Below are 17,664 nucleotides of genomic sequence, written 5' to 3' on the forward strand. Positions count from 1 at the left end.
CTAAGTGCCAAATCATACATTAGGGGGGGTTGATTGATTATTTCTATATTTTAGGGGGCTCATACATTCATTGATCTCATGGAGGCTTGTCACATGTGTCAATCTGGTATAAGACCAAAGTTGACACCAAGGAACTATTAGAAATGGAGTGCTTTGATGCTTGATCATCTAAGAGAACATCAGAAAGTGATTCCTTCTCTTTGCTCGAAGATACCACCTTTATTAAAGTATCTTTCTAAACTTCTTGGCTTTATGTATAATAGTATGAGTAAGGAATCCTTTGCTCCTCTTCTTATGGCAAGTTTTCCTCATGATGTTTGGATGGCTCTTTGGGAAGCATATGGAGATCCATGTGTTCCCCTATTTCTAGAGGACATTCTACATCCAATCATTCCAGTTATGGTACCTTCAACTCCAATTAAGATCTCACCTCTTGATTCTCTTGTTGATGCTACTAATTCAGTTCCCATGATAGATGTTGTGGATCTAGTGTAATAGGACCCTTCATGTGATGACTTCCTTCCCACCCTTGTAGGCCTGTTCGTGGAGTCTCACATTGAAGATGTGGGAGACACTATTGATGATATTCATCTTCTCTTTGTTGAGGAGACTAGTTCATGCATTATGGAAAATGATCATGACACCAACGATAGTGCTTCAAAAAATGTAGACATGTGGAGTTCTATCGACAGTTGCAGTAAGAGGTCATGACATTAGCATTCTCCACATGCATACATTGCATCAGTGATAGATTCATGTACTTCAACACAACAGGGTACATTATGTCTTCCAGTTTTAGCCTCAGGTGATGACTTCTTGACTAATATTTTAGGTTTGTTCATCGAGTCACACAGTAGATTTAGAGGACTTCTTTGATGATATTCAACTTCTCTTTGATGAGAATGATCCTTCTACAATTGTTGTGAGGGCCCACTCTGACCCTCGTGCCCATTCTCTACATGATCAATCTTTATAGGCTGATGTGATTATGGATACTTATATACAATAGTTGTAGGAGGTCTCTTTATCATTTGAGAAGATTGTTGGTTCTTTGAGATAGGTTCTACATGGATCATTTCTTGATGTGCACATGTTCTTTTTAGTAGTCTTGGAGGGAGCAACCATCAACATTGGCACAGGGACAATTGAGTAGGTTTCAGAGACACTGGTCATCATCGAGATTCTTTCCACACATAGGGGAAGCATCTCACCTGTACCTTTGCTATTGTTTCTTCCAAAGGGTAGGAATGTTATACATCAATCATGGATCAACTTCTACATTGGAGCATTTCTTACTGATCGGCACACTACCTTTAGGGGGGGACTACCTTGTCTCCTTCTCCTTTTTTTTGGGGGGTGGGGACATTTTCCTCTTTGAGGTTTTGTCCTTCTCTTAATATATTTTATGTATGTCATAATGGGGGGGTCTTGATTACTCCATCCATCCATACATCATGTGTGTTTTTCATCTCTCTTTTTGGGGGAGGGTTTTTCCCATGAGGTTTTCCCTCTTTCTCCATTTTATGAGAGATTGCATATCATTATGTACATGGGTAGCTAACATGGTGTAGTAGCCAGGACCCATCATGCATTTCATCCTAGATTATGTAAGCTTAAGGGCATTCCCCTAAGTTTCACTTAAGGGGGGTGTTGGTGTAAATAAGTATCTACTATTTACACTTACTTAAGTTTACTTAGGTTAATGCATATATTTTATTATTTATTTATTACTCACCTAGGAGTATGTGTACTCTTGTGAGTTTTCATATTGACAACACACGAGTTTGCACTCTAATTATGCACATGTTGTCTACACTTAGGAGTTAGCACATTATTTTAGCACATGGTGACTACAACATTCTAGACACCTCATCATGCTTATCCTCTTCTTATGGAGGATATGTGCTTAGTTGTCATGCTTATCTCCTAGTTCTTTCTAGATACATTCTAGATGCATCTTAGAGGCCTTTATATACAGGTTCTCCTAGTGTGTGTGTGTGTACATGCTTTTACATGCTTCTAATAATAGAAAACATTTTCATATTGATCATAATCTTTGGTCTACTGTGTGCTTGTTCTTGTGCTCCTTGATCTTGTGTGAATTTCTCTCTAAGGAAAATTCTTACAATAGGCAAGGTTACTGAGAGGGGAGGGGTGAACCAGGAACCAATATTTTTTTATATAAAAAATCTTACTTCACCAATTAATCCTTCATAGAATATTATAATCTAATTACATGTATTGAATAATGAAATCAATAAACATTCATAACACTTTGACATAAGATATGGTGACCCAAAACTATTCCAAATAGAAAGTAAAATTGGGGTGGGGATGATACCCACAAGCTTTAGTACTACAGGACAAAGTTAACTTGTTAAAGCCTACAATTGACTAATTCTAGTGATCTACTATGTTAGGAGCAATAGGGACTATGAGGTCCACCTTGTTAAAGGATTTACAAACATACAGTGAAGTATGCACTCGGTTAAGAGATTTAGCAAAAGACTATTAAGTCTACCTTGTTAAAGGATTTGACTAATGCAGGTTGATCTCTGATCTACAACTCTGATTTGTTGAATGAGATTCCTTGAATTATAATAATCACCTCACTGTGATGGATAAATCTCTATTTTCCCTTATACTTCTTATAGCCTTCTTAAATTCACACTCTTTCTCATCATATACTACTTCATATACTTTCTTGGATATGATACAATGCATTACATTTATATCAATCCAAATCACAACTTACTGGAGTCATCTATAATACCAATTTCATCATAATTCAAAAAGTTGGCTCAACTATTGTAACTCAGGTTCTAAAGAAAAACTTGATGATATTTTGATACTTGGAAAACATTGTCAATGCTTGGCAATCTTTGGCACTCAGTTGAACTTGAAGCTTGGTCTATACTGATCACATCGAAGTATCTCAAACTTGGTTAATACTATGTGACTTGGTGAACACTGAGAAACTCAGTAGCTACTGAATTATTTAGTTGACATTGCATGACTAGGTCAACACTAGATTCATATTGTTAACATAGTGATCTTAGTAGATACTATATAACTTGGTTAACATACCATAGCTTGATTAACACTACGATCTTCTTTACTTCTATTGAATAGCTCGGTAGCCTTTGCTATACTCAATTTGCACTAAAAATAGTCTCTAAAGCTTAGTAAACACTATGAATTGACTCAAGTGCTTAGTAGATATAGTATTCTGACAACTTGGCTTGGAAATAATTGAATCACTTGATTAACACTACAAACTGAATGATAAGCTCGGTATTAATGTAACCAATTGACTAAGTGTTGAGTCATTGATAAAAAAATTGACCTTAATGTCAACAGATGTAAGGATGCCAAATGTAACCATTTTTGGTTTATAGGATAGTTGGAAAGAAAACATGTCAAAAAGCTGCAAATTTGCAAGAAATATTGCCAAGCAACTTTTGAAGTTGTTGACAACTTTTGGCCTTATAGGTAGTTTTAGTTTAACATTTGGTTAGGATTAGTTAGGAAGGATGAGATGTATTTAAAAACTTGCATAAAAATCCAAAATGTGGTGTGGAAGTATCTAATCAAAGTAATCAAGGTTTGGTAATATAAGAAACAAAAAAATTCCTATCGTTTAAGAGGAAATCTAAATAGTGGAAGTATCTGATCAATCTAATCAAGGTTTGGTAATATAAGGAACACAATATTTTAAGAGGAAATATAAATATTATTACTCATTTTTGGATTTTAATAGGCCTTTAAGTGATATAAAAAGGTGTTAAAATCAATTTGAATTTATTCTAAAGCCAATTTCCATCCATTCTTGCCACTTTTATAGTTTGACCATAATTTTGTCATAATTGACAATTTTAAAAGAGTTTGAGAGTCACTATGTGGACCTAACATCCTACTTTATATAATATTTTTTTCTTGTAAAGTGGATGTGGAACATCGTATTATAGCTTATTCTAACACTAGAAATGCAAGGAAGATTGTGAAGATACAAAGTCAATACCTTAGGATCAATTGTGAAAGGAAAACATTCAAGGTGTCATATACTGATCTAACCTAGATCATTCAACAAGGGGGAACTTTTTTCTATTAGACATGTTTAGGAGGGTTGATTATATTATGTTATATCCTTTGATTGAGTTTAAAAGTGATCTAAGGGGTGAGATTGAGAAAGCCCTACTTTGAAGCATTAGAAGTGAGGTTTAGTGATTAATCTGTAAGAAGGGCATGTCACCACTTAAAAACTTAAAAGTATGAGGTTCATAAACATAAATAAAAAATACTATTTGTGGGTGTAAATTTTGGGAGTCAAGTATTTTAGACAGCTTCTTTTTATAAGTCACCTAATTAGACCTAATTCAATGGTGGTATGACTTTGGTTATGATAGATGGTTTGAAGTAAGTATACATTATTTTGGGATATATTATATAACTCAAAAAATGGTATATATAAGTATAAATTATTTGGGGGGATTTTTAGAATAATTCTAAGTTAAGTGGGAAACACTTGATCAAGATGCTTAGTAAGATTATGGCCTAATCAAAGTAATTTGGATCTAAGTGTTAGAACACTCGCAAATGAGATTATAGATTTTTGTGGCAAGTTAAATATAGGAATGAGTTGAGACTATTTAAGGTTTTGGAAATTTTATTGGAGTTGGGAACCCTAGTGTACATTATGTGAAGCTTGGGGAAGGTGAAAGGCAAGTGAAACATAGAGCTTGAAAAATTAATTGGTAAATGATTACTAGAATTTTATTATGAGTTATTCAAGACTAAGTACCTATGCATCATAGTGGTACTATAGCAGTAAGTAGGTCCTTGAGGGAAAATTTTGTGCTACCTTGTATTGGAAGAGTTAAAGGTTCTTGGTAGGTTGTACAAGTGCCTCCAGAGAATCAAATGGCCAATGAAATGCAATAATTGAGAGAATTTGTAGAATCTAGAGATAGAGAGCTAAGGGAAAGAAGAGAATAAGATGTTTCTAGAGAGAACTAAGATAAGTAAGAAGAGAAAATGCATTAATACAAGAAATGTTTGAAGCTTTGGAAATAAATCCTAGGAGCAATGGAAAATTTGAATAAGGTGAAGAAGTTGGATAAAATGATAGGGAAAATTAAAATCCTCATACATGGGATGAAGAAGAAGAATGATCAAAACATAGTCTAGGAAGATGTTGAGGATGTTTTCATAAGAAAAAATGGGGCAAATATTTTTTTTTTTGGTATTTTCTATGTTATAGTATTTTTCATTTTCGAAGGTCTCTATAGCATTTTTGGGCTTCAGTAGGGAAAAGACACTGAATGCAAAACGTTAGATCTTTCCAAAAAATTTGACTTCTCACAATTTTGAGCTATGATTAGAAAGTTATGACTTCTACAAGCAGACATAATTTTTAATATAGATTTTTATAGTTCTTATAGTTGTTAGAGTTTATTTTATAATTAATAAGCTTGTGGACTTTTCATTTTCATTTCCAAGGGATATGGTGACCCTTGGGATCCATCAAACTTGTATAAACTCTTTTTTTTCAAAATGAATGGATCACTTTTTGGCTTGCATTTTAATTGCTTTCAATTTAGTCACAATACCATAGGTTCTACATTAGGTATTGTAATTTGAATTTCTAATACAAATCAAAGAATATCCTAAAGAGAAAAGGATGGTGATGTTTCTTAAGAAAGTTCAAATTGAGAAAGTAAAACAAACATGGAATTTCCTAGAAATTATGGGGATATGGGTACTGAAGAAGTGTTAGGGTGGATATATTCCCTAGAAAATTATTTTGCATATGATAAGATGAATGAGGAAAAGGTAATTTTTTCTAAGGCTAAGTTGATAGGAGCATTATTGACATGGTGGACTATTGAGTAGATAGAGAGAGTGGCTAAGGAAGGAACTAATATCATATCTTGGAGTATGATGGTGATTATGATAAAGAATATACTTCTCCCATGTGATTATGCAATTTAGTCTAGAATATTAAAAGGTGAAACTTGAAAAAAAATAACTTAATGTGATGACATACATGTAGTGATTTCATAAGTTAAGTATTAGATAGGGTTTAGAAGATGAGGAAAAGAAAGAGGCAATGTATTTGAATGAGTTGCAATCAAATCTACAAGATTAGATAGAGTTAATTATCCTTTAGACTTTGGGTGAGTGTTTCTAACTTTGAATTAGAGAAGAAGAGAGGGTCGAGAGGAAATAAGAGAGAAAATTTGGTGGAAGAGGTAATGCAAATAGAGGAAGTGGTTCTAGCTAGACTACTAAGAGCCAAAGGAAAGAATATGTATACAAGAATAAAGATTCAAGTTCTAATAAGAGAGGATTTATATAGGAGGTAGAAGATTTGGATTATAAAAGGGATAATTCCATTCACAAGGAAGGGTAAGTGCACCAAGATGGTGTAGAAAAAAGTGGATGAACCCCCCCCCCCCCCCCCCCAAAAAAAAAGAAGAAGAAGAAGAAGAAGAAGAAAAAAAAGAACAATTTTCAATAACCCGATCGGATTATTTGAAAGTGAAATGCCAGCCATGCTTGGTATCCAAGCTTGGCCATTAAACTTTTAAAAACCTAATTGGGTTGGGTTTTGTAAAACCCGATTGGGTTATTAAAAAATATAATTCAAAAAACCAAATCAAATTTTGTAAATTATATATTGTGACTATTGTCCACATTTGAGGGAATTTTTATACCCTCAAATGACAACAACATCATGAATTGTGCAATAGAACAAAAAAACATGATCGGGTTTACCATAAAAAATGATTTTGATTGCATCTCGATCCATGACATCCTATAAACAAGGTAAGTCTTCATTATATTCATCATTTATGTATTTTTTTTCAAATCAAATTTTTTAATTTCTTTTTATAATTTATAAGTTTTGTAATTGTTTTTAATTTTTTTTAATATAGATGCATCAAGGAATCCAAGAAAATGAGGGAGAGAAGAAAGACCACCTCCTACACAATAAAACCCTCCACCCATCGTGACACAACCACAACACACTCCACCTGTTGTGATACAACCACAAAACCCTGCACCCATAGTGCCACAACCACAAAACCTTCCACTCAATGTTCCCATTCAACAACCATTTCCTCCTATAAACCCTTCACACATACAATTACATTATTTAACTACTAGATAAGAGGACCTCATAAAATACCTCTCATAAAATAGTGCTACATTACCCAAATGGTCAATATGTTGTGGTCATCTACACTTTCACACCACTCAACCCTAGCGAATACACTTGAAAAATTGGCCCAAAATGCAAATGAGGTGTCTAGGGAGGTTACAAAATGGGAAACGTGGAGGGATAGGTGTTGTACATTTTATGTAGATGGGTTGTCATATCAAAAAGTGAAAGATAAAGACATAAAGAAAGGTACTATATGTTCTCTTTCCACTGATCCTATATCTAACAACTCCATATTACACACAACCAAAACTTTTCCTATTCATTGGTGCATTCATGCTAGGATGAGATCATGTTTTTGGGATAGGTGGTATATGGTATTTGACCTACCACCATGTAATAATTATGAGGTGCCTCTATATTTTTTGAGAAAGCTATATTGTGAGTTCATCCTTGGAAAGAAGCCAAAATACTTTGACATCTGTCAGTTCTAGGATAGAGAGAGAGGCTCTTTGTAGGATAGACTTGGGGCTCATAGGATGGTACCAAAAAGTGAGAGAAGAAATACAACACAAAAAACCATACCCCATGTTGTGTTCCCTTTGATTGTAAAGGAGTCTATTGATTTATAGGCTCTTAATGTGGTTGCATCATTAATAGATGTTATCATTGAGCATGATTCACAGTTAGGTGGTTTTCCTTCACCTATAACACCTTGACCATCATCAGATGCACCTTTAGGGTCATCACAACATGTGAAAACTCCATCATTGTCACCTATGACACCAGGGTCATCACAACATGCAACAAATCCATCATCATTACCTATGGAACCTCAGTCATCATAGCCTACAAAAACTCCAACAACATCACCTGTACCACCAGTGTCATCTCTGATTGTGTCATCTATACTTGTGTTACATGCACCACTAGTGTCATCCTCACTTGTGCCACTTGCATCATCATTATGTGCATCATTGCAGTCTTTGGGGTCCAATCTACATTTTTTTTTTAGCTGTCAATGCCCATGTGATGGGATCGATATGGAGGTGTCTGATGATATAGCGCCATCTCATCCATGTGTACATTGTGGGCTTACTTGTTATTCATATAGAGGTGGAGATTTCACACTCATAGATCATAAGATGGTGATGATCTTTAGTGGAAAGGATACACAAGTTTGTATGAGTTTTGACATGATATTATTTAATCACTTAAATATTGTAAAAGTAAAAAAATAATTAATTTATAGATCACTCTAGATTGATAAATGAACAATATGCAATGTAGGGTGCAACAAGCAATTCAAGAACACCACAGAGTACTCATTTTGCTAGAGGTGCAAGGCTAGGAGCAAGAACACCTGACGTAAAGTATTTTAAATATTCTTAAAAGTACAATAATAAATTGGCTTAAAAATATTGTTTCTTAATTGGTATGACACTAACACCCCACTTATAGATCCTCTTCCATCTTGTACCATCACTGAAACCTTCCCATTTATCAAATCCATCCAATTCCCATCCACATCTCTTGCTCTCAGCATTACCCAAACACCATCTAATGAACCTCATGAGTTTTGAAATGATATTATTTAATCACCTAAATTTTAGATTATAGTATGCATGCATGTGTTCTATATACATATTAAATAGTTATATTTACAAATGAGTACATTTTTTTTTTAGTTTTATATTAATTAACAACAATTTGTCTTATTAACATGTTTTATTTATCTTTTACCTATTACAACACTCTTTGAGACTTCATGCAAATCCTTTCCCATTTCATTTTGTGAGGAGTCCTAAGCATCAAAGGTGGGGTCAAACACAACAAAGTCTAGAGGTATGTATGCAAAGTCAACTCTCTTGTGATCTCAATTTGGCTTGCTTGTGTGTGTGATAGAAATCCCTAATGACTACTTTACAATTGTAAAATTTTATCACTTATCATATAGGTTGTGCCTTATACCAGCATTGATTCATCAATGGTTGTGCCTCTTGCTAGTACAAGAGATCCAACTTAGGTTGCAGTATGTTTTTATTTTTATTTTACTCTATTTGGAATCCCTAATTCCACTCCATAATGTTGAAATTTTATCGCTTACCATATAGGTTGTGCCTCATACCAATACTGCTTCATTAGTGGTTGTACCTCCTACTAGCACAAGAGATCTAGCTCAAGCTGCAACACATTTTTTTAATTTTTTTACTCTATTTGGAATCCATAATGCTACTCTACAATTCTAACTTTTTATTGCTTACCATATAGGTTGTGCCTCACACCAATATTGATTCATCAGTGGTTGTACCTCCTGCTAGCACATGAGATCTAGCTTAGGCTATAGTGCATTTTTTGTTTTTTTATTCTATTTGGAGTCCCTAATGCCACTCTATAATGCTAATTTTGTATTGCTTACCATACAAGTTGTGCCTCATACAAACACTGATTCATTGATGGTTGTACCTCCTGTGAACATTGATTCATCGGTAGTTGTGTCTCACATCATCACTCTACCTCATCATTTGGTTATGAGTCCCACCCATCGATGAAGGAGTCCATTACTATTATCATTCAAACCAATTGTGGGACAAAGAGATGAGCTAATGAACAACTCAACTATCCACAATTTAGAACCCAATTTATAGTTATTTTCATATTACTTATAGATAAGATATTTGATAGAGTATTTTAATTTTTCTTTTGTAGACACTTGGCAAGCCGCAAACTACATCAAAGAGGCTCAATTTCAATGATCCTACATAGTCCTAGATATTGATAGTGATATACATATGTAGTTGTTGTCATCACATGACATTGACATATATTTGACTTTTGTATTGTATATATTTGAGATTTGTATTGTGCACATTCAACATTTCTATTGTACACATTAATTATTTGTTGGGTATTCAACTTTTTTATTATATATATATATATATACATTAAACTTAGATTTCCATCCAACTTGTTCAATGTGTGCATACAAAATTGTATTTTAGCTTACTTTTTTGCAATTAATCAAACACATGAATGCTCATTATGTTATACAGTAAATGTAACATGTTTATCAAATTCATTATAACATGCAATCATATGTCACTTATTTTGATGTAGTAAGAGATGAAAAGTAAAAATATGTCATGATTTTTGTATTTGTGTCAAAGATTGTAGCCCGATAGTGCATAGAGACCCTTAGGGACAATTCCATTTAGTGTCATTGATACCATTAGAGGGACTTTGTGTTGAAGAGAATTGGTTAATTATGTATTATATTTGATGTTACACAAAATGTCCTATTATTGCCAGTTAGTGTATGCCAATCCCACTCGGGTGATGAAGATAGTTTCTTGTATCTACCGAGCGTTCTAGAGTTTTCCAAGCTTAGAAGAAAGTGTCTCCCAAGTTCAATTAGGAAAAAAAAGAGAAGCTCACAAAAGATTGAATTTTTATTGAGCTCACTCGGTTGATCAAGGAAAAGTTGGATGAAACCAGTGTTAACCAAGGAACTTTGTGAAGATGCAGTGTTAACCGAGTTCACTTGGTTAACATAGGAAAATAATTTTTGAGTTAGTATCCATGAAGTAGGGTTGACTAATGAAGGATTTTCTTATTTTTTCATATTTAATGTAATATATTTGTTTGTTGGTTCTAGCCAACTGAGGAGATGAATATTAATTATTTTAAGTTGTATTCAATCCAACTTGACAATGTGTAAGATATAAATATAAGGTCAAGTTAAGGATTAAATTTGTGTAAGTGGATGGAAATATAGAAGATACTTAGAGGAAGAGAATTAGAAGGATAAGCAAAATATCCTAGTGGAGCTGCAAAGATACATTCAATCAGAAAGGATCAAGTATACAAGTGTTGCCCAAGTTTTAGTTCATATCTTTTTGCTCTAGGGTTTTGAGTCAAGTGTCAATGTCTTGAGTTAAGAAAATTCTTCTCTCATCTATCCCTTTGTGTGTACTTAGGTGGGAATTCAAAGAAATATAATGCATTTGTTCATATGAGGTGATTAGGAAAGGGAGGGCAAGTTTTTGCATTTCCTAGATGAGAGGGAAGTTGTTCAAAAACCCTAACTCTATGATCAAGTGTTTCATTAAAGGCATAATATAGGTAGAATGGAGAGATCATAGGCATATTTAGAGAAAATAAAATCAAATAATATGATAACCAAGGCTAAAAGATGATATATAGATCATAGGAACATCATGGAAACCATAGAAATTGGATCGAATGCAGGAGAAGCAGATAAATCCTTAAAAATGGTGAAATATCTAGGTCAAAGGTGGTATTACTTTCTTTGAAATTAAATTGATATCTCATATTTGGTCTAACTCTCTATATTGCAAATTTGAAAAGTCAAATGGCTTAGAGATTAAGTCTAGATCATTAGATGAAGACTAGATTGACGAATAGTATTTTAAGATGGAATTATAACTGACCTTAGAGATGTATCTTCCTAACTGTCAGATCAAAAGTAGATCTACACTTGTCATTATGTTGCTTTCCAAAGTTTCATGAGGAATAGTCATGGCAAGATAGCAACAAGATGAAACCTATCCAAGGAACCATATTGAGGTGGGACCTTCTTTGAGTCATATGCAGTAATCAATGAATACAATGAAGATCATTGATTTGAGGAAAGATCTATGATTGTTGTTATTTTTCCATGTAAAATTTCTCAATCATTAATCATGGCAACATAGCAACAAAAAAACATATGTCCTGCTAGCCCCATCAAATTCTATGAGACACAGTTATAACCTAGTCACAAAATGCCACGAAGCAAATAATGTCAACATCATATTCTCCAAGCAATGCAATTTTGCCACCTGTTGACCATAGTGTGCATAGCTAGAAAGTGGACCTGCATCACAAAGTAAACAAAGGGTTAAGATCTTTTATTTCCACCATCAGATTAAAAAGAGATCAACACTTATCATTATGTAACTATGGAAAGTTTCTCAAACATTAATTATAGTGACATAATGATGATTCAACACATGTACCTAGGTAGACACATGGAGAAAGTCATAAAGGGAAATGGCTATGTTTTAATTGTGATCGTTGGTTTAAGATCAATGGTTAGAATTAAAAACTTCAATGACTGTAGGAATATGAATTATACAAACTTGGTGAAACAATAGAATATGAAGAATTGATGATTTTCTATAGGATTCCTAAGATTGCATGAAGCTGAATAGTCATCGGGTGTTTTCAGTAGTATCATGGATTCATTATCATTGATGGAAAATATGCCACATTTTCATATCATTGGATAATTTCATATTCTATTTTATTTTCTATTTTGTGATTGATGCTCTACTGATCTAAGGATGATAAAAAAATATAAATGTCATCTCATTTGACAATACAAAGGTTGACCAACTTGATGGTGAATTGGTCTATAATTCCATTTACCCTATTTTCTTGTCATGTTTTGTGGCCCATGCATAGAGTAGTTTTACATTAAGCATTCAAAGAAAATCATGTATGATTCTATGAATATTCAGATGAAATCTATTTCACTTTTATGTTTGTAGTACACTGATTCCATTTACTTTCTTCATATATGGTTATGTTTCTTCTCTTTTTAGTTTCATAACATGTTAGATAGTTTTTTTTGGGAAATAAAAGATAAATGTGAATGAATCTAATAGTTATTCTTTGGATTCCATTTCGTTCAAGGCTGATAGTGAAAGCAATTCCATTTTCTCTCATGTTCATATCTTCTTCATTTCTCTTCTACATTTAGATGGTTAATCTGCAATTAGAATAGAAGTAAGGGTTAGAAATATAAAGATAATCTACTATAGTCATTCCATTGGGCATGATAGGTTATTCAAGTCCATCTTGCATAAATTTTTTGTGCCTACAAACAATTTGGTTATCCCTTACCACTCTCAAGTTAAGAGCTTATAATGTAAAAACTTCTAATCTCATAAAAACATATTCATTGCATATCATTGCAAATCAGAGGGAGCTATACCTAATCATTCAGAGGGAAGTGATAGAATACATACACTAACCCATATGTTGGTAAACATCCATTTGTCTCTCCAAACATTGGGTATCAAAGAGTTAGGTTATAAAATCTATTAGGAGGAAAAACTATTAACCAACAGTTTTTAGTGACTCTACTTGGGAAATTCAAGTGAAAGCTTTGAAGAACTTTCCTTCATATTAATTTGCAATATAATTCCATATATTTGAGTTGCAGGAAAGGACTTGTGGTAGTTAGGTGTTTGCCATAAGAACTTGATACTAGTTTTACAACCTCAACCTACTGAAGAAAAGAAGCAAATCCAAAGTTGAAGAATGGTAAAGATAAATTCAAGATACCATTTTTTTCTGAACATTTGATATATCCTAGATTCCAAATATACCAAGAGTGCCAAGGAGAAAGGAAATATTGACCCAATATACGAAGAGCTCAAGAAGGCAAATTTTCCTATCCTAGAAGATCTTTAGAGAAGAGGAAGAGCATGTGCAAGGGATTCTATGACTAAGAAACACCAAGATACTCACATGTTTGTAGTTATTCCTCCTAGAGCATAGAGACATCAATCTTCTTCTCCCCCTATTTCTAGGACTTCCATTCCTCCTCCTTTTGATGCTTTGTTGTTGATTGGTGCAACACTTCCAATTTCTGTTACTTTTTAGAAAAACCATAATATTATACTAGAAGTTATGGCACAACCATGGGGAAGTGCTATTGGTCCTCTTGCCCTTGGGACTAATAATGATTTTCCAAAAGCATCAAGGAAGAACTTTCCAAAATTTAATGGCGATGGTACCACTTCTGCATAACAACACTTAAGTGCTTTTCATAAGGCTTGTGGTGTAATAAATCCTCAACATGAGGATGTGGTTGTTAGAATGTTTGTAGATACACTAGTAGACAATGTTGCTGATTGGTTTCAAGACCTACCTACAAGATGCATCACAAATTGGGATTCTATGAAACAAAGGTTTGAGGAACATTATAAAAGTACAGAGGATGCACATGTATTGTTGTTGCAATTGGCACAACTAAAGAAAGAACCATCAGTTTCCATTAGACATTTTAATGCAAATTTTAATAAACTCATCAAAAGAATACCTACTGTAAGTGCATCTACAAATGATAATAAGAAGACTTTATACATTATCTTTATGCCTCCTAATCTGGGATATCAAATTAGAAGAGAAAATGTAGCAAACTTGCAAGCTACCTAGACACTAGCTGTGGAGATGGATGATGACATGATAGCCTCTTGTAAGTGGAAAAGAGAATTACAATCTAGAACCATGGGTAATACATCTAGTACTTCTAATAATATAGAGGCTATGCTTCAAAAAAAAAATTAATAAGCTCATTTCATTGATGAAAAAAATTAATAGGCCTGCTCATTCTTTTCATCAACCTCATCAAGAAGGTTATAGAAACCCAAATGAGGTAAAACATTGCAAATACCACCTATTCAACAAATATTAGCAATTGAAGGTGCCCCAAAAAGACAAAATATGTGTTCTTTTCATCTAAGGGCAGATCATGATGGAGATACTTGTACTGATATGATAAGATATAGGTAGATGGTGGATAAAAAAGAACAAACAATTGAATATACTAAAAGTGAGGATGATCATGCTCCTTGTGGAGAATTGGAAATTATTTCTTGGAGTATGAATCAAACTTAGAGGTAGGAGGTGACTATTTTGTAACTATAGAAGGACCTCAGTTAATAGTAATGACCAGAGGTAAGAAGAATAGAAATTAGACCAACAATTTAGTTCCTTTAAAAAATAATGCACCATCAAAAAAAGCTTATAAAGGTAGTGGCATAATAACTTCATTTTCACAATAAGAGAATAAATGTAAGTCAACTAATTCCTTTTACACCATACAATAATGTGAAGAGGTAAGAATCTAGATATCTCCACTGGATTACTTGAAGTCTAATCTTGATGAATTGCAAATATTAGTTGAGCATTGTAATAATAAGGATGGGGGTCATGATAATATTAATACTAATGTTGATCATCATAATGAAGCTAGCACTAGTGTAACTTCTTTGACTGATGAAGATTTTGCACTCCCTAAGTTGTTTAAAGAAGAAGAACCTCTTGTCTTGGCCACATGCCCAAATGAGAAACCAGATGCCAACCTCTATAGAAAAATCTTTAGGCCTTCCATTGACTAAAACTCTAGGTAGATGCTATTCAATGGATGCAAAATAAGTGCCCTTTCTTGGACAGATAAAAGATGCTCAAGTTGCCCTTGCTGCTTATCCTTCAAAAAGTTTAAAACTCACTATTCTAGTGGCAGACACCCCTGTAAGCTATGGCATTTCTCCTACGTAGAAGTTTTTGCAAAGACATGAGTGGGGAGATAAAACTAGATTGGTCTTGTTCCACTATCCAAGTTGGAGATAAAAAGGTAAAGCTAGAACCTGAAGAAAAGGCAAAATTCACTATCTTAAAATTAGATGATCCTAGGTCTCAAATTTTGTATCATGAAATGTAGTTTGGAAATTACATGCTTTTCTTTGACACCCCTGATATTTCAAAATAATCAAAGCAAAATAAAGGTGATCATTTGTGGACTCTAGAATTTGATGGCAGTTGTGCTAATGCTGGTTCATGTGCAAGAGTAGTGTTGACATCACCTAATGGGGAAATGACTTGCTTGACTTATAAGTTAGATTTAAAAAATACTAACAATACTATATATTATGAATCTCTTGTCCTTGGTATAATGACATAAAAAAAAAAGGAGTCAAGATACTCAAAGCTCAAGGAGATGCAAAATTGGTGGTGAGACAAGTGAAAAACCAATATGCAGTAAAGAACTCAAGATTGAGGAACTATCATAATAAGGTGTGGGATGAAATTTAGGGTTTATATTCATTTTCAATTATATTAGTACCGAGGGAATCCAATTCAAGAGCTGATTCTTTGGTAGTTTATGCATCTTTACTCCTACCACATCATGATTTCAAAAATTAGATCTATAAAGTAGAAGTTCTACTCAGGCCTAATGTCCTTGATAATGAAGATTCATGGTAGATGTTTGAAGATGATAAGCACATATGAAAATTCATTGAAGGAGAAGAAACTTTTGGAGGATTATATTTTGAAGGAAGCATTAATGCAAGTGATGATTCAATGACAATTGACAAAAAGAAAACAAAGCTTGATATGATTCAATTGAAAGATAATAAGATTCCACCTCATCTAATTTCTTTAGAAAAAGTTGTTTGATAGGCATGATGCATACATAAAAAGAGAAAGAGATAAGAAAGAAAAAAAATATGATGAATATGATGGAATCAATATAGGTACATAAATCAGCCCTAAAATGATAAACATAGGAAAGTGTTGCACACCTCAAGAGAGGGTAGAAATCAAAAAATTACTCATTGAATTTCAAGATGTATTTTCTTGGAGCTATGAAGACCTAAAGAATTTTATGGGTGGGAAGTCCAAGCATGAAATCCATCTTAAACTAGAAGTAACATCATTTGTAGAAACAAAGAAACTATAACGCTATAGTTGAAGGAGCAATCTTCAAGGAGATTGACAAAATTATGTAGGCTAGGATTATATACCTTATTCATCATTCCACTTAGGTTGCTAATATTATGCAAGTGAGGTAGAATGGAGAGATAAGGATTTGTGTAGATTTCAAAAAATCTAAATCAAGCCTCACTCAAAGATAATTTTTCTCAATTTTTCTCTCCATAATAAGGATCATCTTTTACAAATTGTTGCAGGATCAGAAATGATGTCCATGTTAGATAGATTTTTAGGATATAATCAAATGAAGCAGATCAATTCAAAGCTACTTTTACCACACCATGGGGTAATTTTTCATATAATAGAAGGCCTTGTGTCCTAATTAATGCAAGTGCAACTTTTTAGTGTGACATGAATTATCTTTTGAAGGTTTGAAAGATAGAATTATTATCATATACAAGATAGAATTATTTTCATATACCTTGATGATTTGATAGTCTTTTCCAAGAAGAGAAAAGATTGTATCAGAGATCTAGAAAGGGTGTTGCAAAAATGTAAAGATCGTGGTATCTCATTGAATCCAAAGAAGTCAGTATTTTGTGTGACATAAGGCAAGATGCTTGGTCTATTGTATCTTAGGAAGGAGTGAAGATTGATCTAGATAGAGTTAAAGCTTTTCAACAATTAAGTTTTCCATTGAGTAAAACTAGGGTAAAGTCGTTCTTTGGCTAGGTAAACTTTCTGAGGAGATTTGTGCCTAATTTCTTTGAAATTTTTAGATGTATAGTTGATATGATGAAAGGTAATAAAACTTTCAAATGGAGTGATATTGGGAAAAGGGCTTTTGAAGATATCAAAGGTGTCGTTGCCAAAGCCCCTGTGCTTATCCATCCTGACTATACCAAAGAGTTCATCATTTACTATTATGCCTCAAAACATACAATGTTAGCCATATTGATGCAAGAAAATAAAGAAAGAATAAAAGCTCTAAT

Source organism: Cupressus sempervirens, chromosome 11 (genome assembly GCF_028749045.1).
Source record: "Cupressus sempervirens isolate cs-2001-9-10 chromosome 11, ASM2874904v1, whole genome shotgun sequence".
NCBI lineage: Eukaryota > Viridiplantae > Streptophyta > Pinopsida > Cupressales > Cupressaceae > Cupressus > Cupressus sempervirens.